At 48.6% G+C, this 6,169-nt stretch overlaps 1 long non-coding RNA gene across 1 annotated transcript in view; it reads right to left on the bottom strand.

Annotated features, from left to right (window-relative positions):
- Window positions 1-538, bottom strand: part of LOC127909109 (uncharacterized) — a 1,727-nt gene extending 1,189 nt beyond the window's left edge. The window contains exon 1 of the long non-coding RNA XR_008069728.1: window positions 1-538. This exon is cut by the window's left edge and continues 72 nt beyond it. This is a non-coding gene — a long non-coding RNA (uncharacterized LOC127909109).
- Window positions 539-6,169: the final 5,631 nt, after the last annotated feature.

The raw sequence follows: 6,169 nt of genomic DNA on the forward strand, positions 1-6,169 counted from the left end.
CCTGTCCAACTCCTCCATCTCCTCTGAACCAACTCTACTCTCTCTCTCTGTCCAACTCCTCCATCTCCTCTGAACCAACTCTACTCTCTCCCTGTCCAACTCCTCCATCTCCTCTGAACCAACTCTGTCCTCAACTCCAGACACCACCTACCAACATGTTTCTTGTTATTTTTCCTTTGTATATGTGATGGTGTTTTACACTTCTGACCTGTACCGTCTCCAATGTTTATTGAATGTGTTGGACAGTTGTGACGATGTATATTACTTTAACCAACCACAACTTCAGTCCCCTCCTCTTTCTAGCAAAAAGAGAGAGAAAGCATCATGTTTCTGAGCTGTTTCCTGTCTCCTGTGTGTATGTGTCAGTGGTAGTTACCTCCTAGTACTTTTAAAGAAGGACGTTTGTCCGAGAAGAAAAGACACAAGCTATCTCCTCAGAGCTGCTACTCTGCTACTCTACGACTGGTTCAGATCTCTTCTGAGAACTAGCATGTTTCACGGAATGCTAACCTAAATGTTTTGTACCAGGAACCTACATCGATGTATTTGCACTGTCACAAATGTTATTTTGGCATGCTTCTTTTGGCAAATGTTTTTCCAGTGTAGAGCCATAATTTACACGTTTTTCTACATGTGTACTGGTAGTGCTAGCGTATCTGTGTCTTTTCGTTTCTGTAAAGCAGAAAGTGTAGCTAAATAACTTATTGTTAATACCGTTTTATTACTGAGCAGAAATAACAAGAGGTCATGAATAACTTTTCTTTCAATAGCCACAGACACCTTACTGGACGATGTATTTTGTTTTTGTTAGTTTTATTTGTTACAACAACAAACAAACAAACAAAAGAAAGAAAGAAAGAAAACATTAGAAAATACTAGAAAACTAACTTTCCAAATGTAGAAGGAGCTTTAACACAGTCGCACTCTCAGAACCAGTACAGTTACAGAAGAATTCATTGTAAACCCTGAAGACTGCCAAAGACAGACACAGAACCTGTGTCCCAAATGGCATCCTATTCCTGAAAAGTAGTGCACTGTATAGGGAAAATAGGTGTTATTTCAGACACAGACAACGAAGAAACAACCAAAATCCTGGATCCTGAAGATTTTTTAAAAGAGGTTCACATGACGTTACCACGGTTACGTATCCTTGTTGTGTTATTCAAGCTCCAATCAAAACCTGTTTCAGGAATGTTCTCATGAAACACATGCAAACGTTCTGTCCAGTACTGGACCAGTCCTGCTCAGTGTAGGCTGGGAAACGTTCTGTCCGGTACTTGACAACCAGCCCTGCTCAGTGTAGGCTGGGAAAACGTTCTGTCCAGTACTGGACCAGTCCTGCTCAGTGTAGGCTGGGGAAACGTTCTGTCCAGTACTGGACCAGTCCTGCTCAGTGTAGACTGGGGAACGTTCTGTCCAGTACTGGACCAGCCCTGCTCAGTGTAGGCTGGGGAAACGTTCTGTCCAGTACTGGACCAGTCCTGCTCAGTGTAGGCTGGGGAAACGTTCTGTCCAGTACTGGACCAGTCCTGCTCAGTGTAGGCTGGGAAACGTTCTGTCCAGTACTGGACCAGTCCTGCTCAGTGTAGGCTGGGAAAACGTTCTGTCCAGTACTGGACCAGTCCTGCTCAGTGTAGGCTGGGGAAACGTTCTGTCCAGTACTGGACAACCAGTCCTGCTCAGTGTAGGCTGGGAAACGTTCTGTCCAGTACTGGACCAGCCCTACTCAGTGTAGGCTGGGAAACGTTCTGTCCAGTACTGGACCAGTCCTGCTCAGTGTAGGCTGGGAAACGTTCTGTCCAGTACTGGACCAGCCCTGCTCAGTGTAGGCTGGGAAACATTCTGTCCAGTACTGGACCAGTCCTGCTCAGTGTAGGCTGGGGAAACGTTCTGTCCAGTACTGGACCAGTCCTGCTCAGTGTAGGCTGGGAAACGTTCTGTCCAGTACTGGACCAGTCCTGCTCAGTGTAGGCTGGGGAACGTTCTGTCCAGTACTGGACCAGTCCTGCTCAGTGTAGGCTGGGGAAACGTTCTGTCCAGTACTGGACCAGTCCTGCTCAGTGTAGGCTGGGAAAACTTTCTGTCCAGTACTGGACCAGTCCTGCTCAGTGTAGGCTGGGAAAACGTTCTGTCCAGTACTGGACCAGCCCTGCTCAGTGTAGGCTGGGGAACGTTCTGTCCAGTACTGGACCAGTCCTGCTCAGTGTAGGCTGGGGAAACGTTCTGTCCAGTACTGGACCAGCCCTGCTCAGTGTAGGCTGGGAAACGTTCTGTCCAGTACTGGACCAGCCCTGCTCAGTGTAGGCTGGGAAACGTTCTGTCCAGTACTGGACAACCAGTCCTGCTCAGTGTAGGCTGGGAAACGTTCTGTCCAGTACTGGACCAGCCCTACTCAGTGTAGGCTGGGAAACGTTCTGTCCAGTACTGGACCAGTCCTGCTCAGTGTAGGCTGGGAAACGTTCTGTCCAGTACTGGACCAGCCCTGCTCAGTGTAGGCTGGGAAACGTTCTGTCCAGTACTGGACCAGTCCTGCTCAGTGTAGGCTGGGAAACGTTCTGTCCAGTACTGGACCAGTCCTGCTCAGTGTAGGCTGGGAAACATTCTGTCCAGTACTGGACCAGTCCTGCTCAGTGTAGGCTGGGAAACGTTCTGTCCAGTACTGGACCAGCCCTGCTCAGTGTAGGCTGGGAAACGTTCTGTCCAGTACTGGACCAGTCCTGCTCAGTGTAGGCTGGGAAACGTTCTGTCCAGTACTGGACCAGTCCTGCTCAGTGTAGGCTGGGGAATGTTCTGTCCAGTACTGGACCAGTCCTGCTCAGTGTAGGCTGGGGAACGTTCTGTCCAGTACTTGACAACCAGTCCTGCTCAGTGTAGGCTGGGGCAACGTTCTGTCCAGTACTGGACCAGTCCTGCTCAGTGTAGGCTGGGGAAACGTTCTGTCCAGTACTGGACCAGTCCTGCTCAGTGTAGGCTGGGAAACGTTCTGGCCAGTACTGGACCAGTCCTGCTCAGTGTAGGCTGGGAAACGTTCTGTCCAGTACTGGACCAGTCCTGCTCAGTGTAGACTGGGGAACGTTCTGTCCAGTACTGGACCAGTCCTGCTCAGTGTAGGCTGGGAAATGTTCTGTCCAGTACTGGACCAGTCCTGCTCAGTGTAGGCTGGGAAACGTTCTGTCCAGTACTGGACCAGTCCTGCTCAGTGTAGGCTGGGGAAACGTTCTGTCCAGTACTGGACCAGTCCTGCTCAGTGTAGGCTGGGAAACGTTCTGGCCAGTACTGGACCAGTCCTGCTCAGTGTAGGCTGGGAAACGTTCTGTCCAGTACTGGACCAGTCCTGCTCAGTGTAGACTGGGGAACGTTCTGTCCAGTACTGGACCAGTCCTGCTCAGTGTAGGCTGGGAAATGTTCTGTCCAGTACTGGACCAGTCCTGCTCAGTGTAGGCTGGGAAACGTTCTGTCCAGTACTGGACCAGTCCTGCTCAGTGTAGGCTGGGAAACGTTCTGTCCAGTACTGGACCAGTCCTGCTCAGTGTAGGCTGGGGAAACGTTCTGTCCAGTACTGGACCAGTCCTGCTCAGTGTAGGCTGGGAAACGTTCTGTCCAGTACTGGACCAGTCCTGCTCAGTGTAGGCTGGGAAAACACCATTTATAAGGACATGTGTCAAAGTAAATGAGACAGGTGATTTTCTGACATTTTAAAACCAAATAGATAGCCTGGGAATCCAAATGACATTTCCCTTTTAAACTGAATCATTTAGTTTGGATTCCCAGGCTTCAAAATAGCAGCAATAATCACTAATATGGAAAAATAATAAAATCCATTTTGGGAGTTTCCCATCATGAAGTGAATTATGCTTTTTTCTATTTGATATTAGATTCTAAATGGCGAATGAAACGACCGCCCACTCCTTATGTAGTGCACTATATTGCCCTTTGGCCCCTGGTCAAAAGTAGTGCACTATATTGCCCTTTGGCCCCTGGTCAAAAGTAGTGCACTATATTGCCCTTTGGCCCCTGGTCAGGGTCGTGACCCACAACAATGGGGAAACGTTAACCATTCTCCTGCTTTGTCAGATCACCTCGAGTCATTTGAAATGACTAATTTCCTTGAACCTTCTCACAGCGACTAAAACAGAATTCAATGTGTTTTCGATCCATGTGCTTTGTTATTTATGTACCAGGTCAGTTGACGTGTACAGCAACGACCTGGAGAATAGTTACAGGGGAGAGGAGGGGGATGAATGAGCCAATTGGAAGCTGGGGATTATTAGGTGGCAGTGATGGTTTGAGGGCCAGATTGAGAATTTAGCCAGGACACCGGGGTTAACACCCCTACTCTTACGATAAGTGCCATGGGATCTTTAATGACCTCAGAGAGTCAGGACACCCGCTTAACATCCCATCCAAAAGACAGCACCGTACACAGGGAAATGTCCCTAATCACTGCCCTGGGGCATTGGAATATTTTTTAGACTAGAGGAAAGAGTGCCTCCTACTGGCCTTCCAAAACCACTCCCAGCAGCATCTGGTCTCCCATCCAGGGACCAACCAGGACCAACCCTGCTTAGCTTCAGAAGCAAGCCAGCAGTGGTATGCAGGGTGGAATGTTGCTAGTTCCTTGAACCTCCACACAGAGTTCCAACATACCTCTTATTATTGATAGAAAGAGAGCACTCACCCCTTTCCTGGTCCGTACACAGACAGAAGACTCTTCTACCCACAATACTTTGGTGCTAATAGAAACGTATTTGACTTTTGACCTCTCTGAGGGAGAGGAGTTGTTACATGGTTTCCGTGGTTTCCACCAGAAAGTTGATATTGTTGTCGGGGATTATATTATTCTCTTCCACTTCTTCCTCCTCTTGTACAACCACCTGCTCTTGTCCCTGACTCTAAACGGCTGAAGTAAATCCTCCATCTCCTTACGTCTCCTATGAAAGCTGTGAAGAAGCAGCTGTTTAACACTTGTGTATTAAGTCATGTATTTAAAAAGATATAAAACCGATGTGTGTTTAATTCACTGTTATTAGCGGCGAAACCTGGATAAAACAAATGAAAAACCTTTAAAAAGAAGAAGTTATTCCTTGGAAACCTCTACTACTAAATCATTCTATTGATCTCCTCTCCTCCTTGATCTGTCTCTCTCCATCTCATCTCCTCCTTGATCTGTCTCTCTCTCCATCTCCTCTCCTCCTTGATCTGTCTCTCTCTCCATCTCCTCTCCTCCTTGATCTGTCTCTCTCTCCATCTCCTCTCCTCCTTGATCTGTCTCTCTCTCCATCTCCTCTCCTCCTTGATCTGTCTCTCTCTCCATCTCCTCTCCTCCTTGATCTGTCTCTCTCTCCATCTCCTCTCCTCCTTGATCTGTCTCTCTCCATCTCATCTCCTCCCTGATCTGTCTCTCTCTCCATCTCCTCTCCTCCTTGATCTGTCTCTCTCTCCATCTCCTCTCCTCCTTGATCTGTCTCTCTCTCCATCTCCTCTCCTCCTTGATCTGTCTCTCTCTCCATCTCCTCTCCTCCTTGATCTGTCTCTCTCTCCATCTCCTCTCCTCCTTGATCTGTCTCTCTCTCCATCTCCTCTCCTCCTTGATCTGTCTCTCTCTCCATCTCCTCTCCTCCATGATCTGTCTCTCCTCCATCTCCTCCTCCCTTGATCTGTCTCTCTCTCCATCTCCTCTCCTCCTTGATCTGTCTCTCTCTCCATCTCCTCTCCTCCTTGATCTGTCTCTCTCTCCATCTCCTCTCCTCCTTGATCTGTCTCTCTCTCCATCTCCTCTCCTCCTTGATCTGTCTCTCTCTCCATCTCCTCTCCTCCTTGATCTGTCTCTCTCTCCATCTCCTCTCCTCCTTGATCTGTCTCTCTCTCCATCTCCTCTCCTCCATGATCTGTCTCTCTCTCCATCTCCTCCTCCTTGATCTGTCTCTCTCTCCATCTCCTCTCCTCCTTGATCTGTCTCTCTCTCCATCTCCTCCTTGATCTGTCTCTCTCCATCTCCTCTCCTCCTCAATCTGTCTCTCTCTCCATCTCCTCTCTCTCCTTGATCTCTCTCTCTCGATCATCCCCCCCCTTGATCTGTCTCTCTCCATCTCCTCTCCTCCTCAATCTGTCTCTCTCCCATCTCTTCTCCTCCTTGATATGTCTCTCTCCATCTCCTCCTCTCCTTGAT

The sequence above is a fragment of the Oncorhynchus keta genome, chromosome 19 (assembly GCF_023373465.1).
Source record: "Oncorhynchus keta strain PuntledgeMale-10-30-2019 chromosome 19, Oket_V2, whole genome shotgun sequence".
NCBI lineage: Eukaryota > Metazoa > Chordata > Actinopteri > Salmoniformes > Salmonidae > Oncorhynchus > Oncorhynchus keta.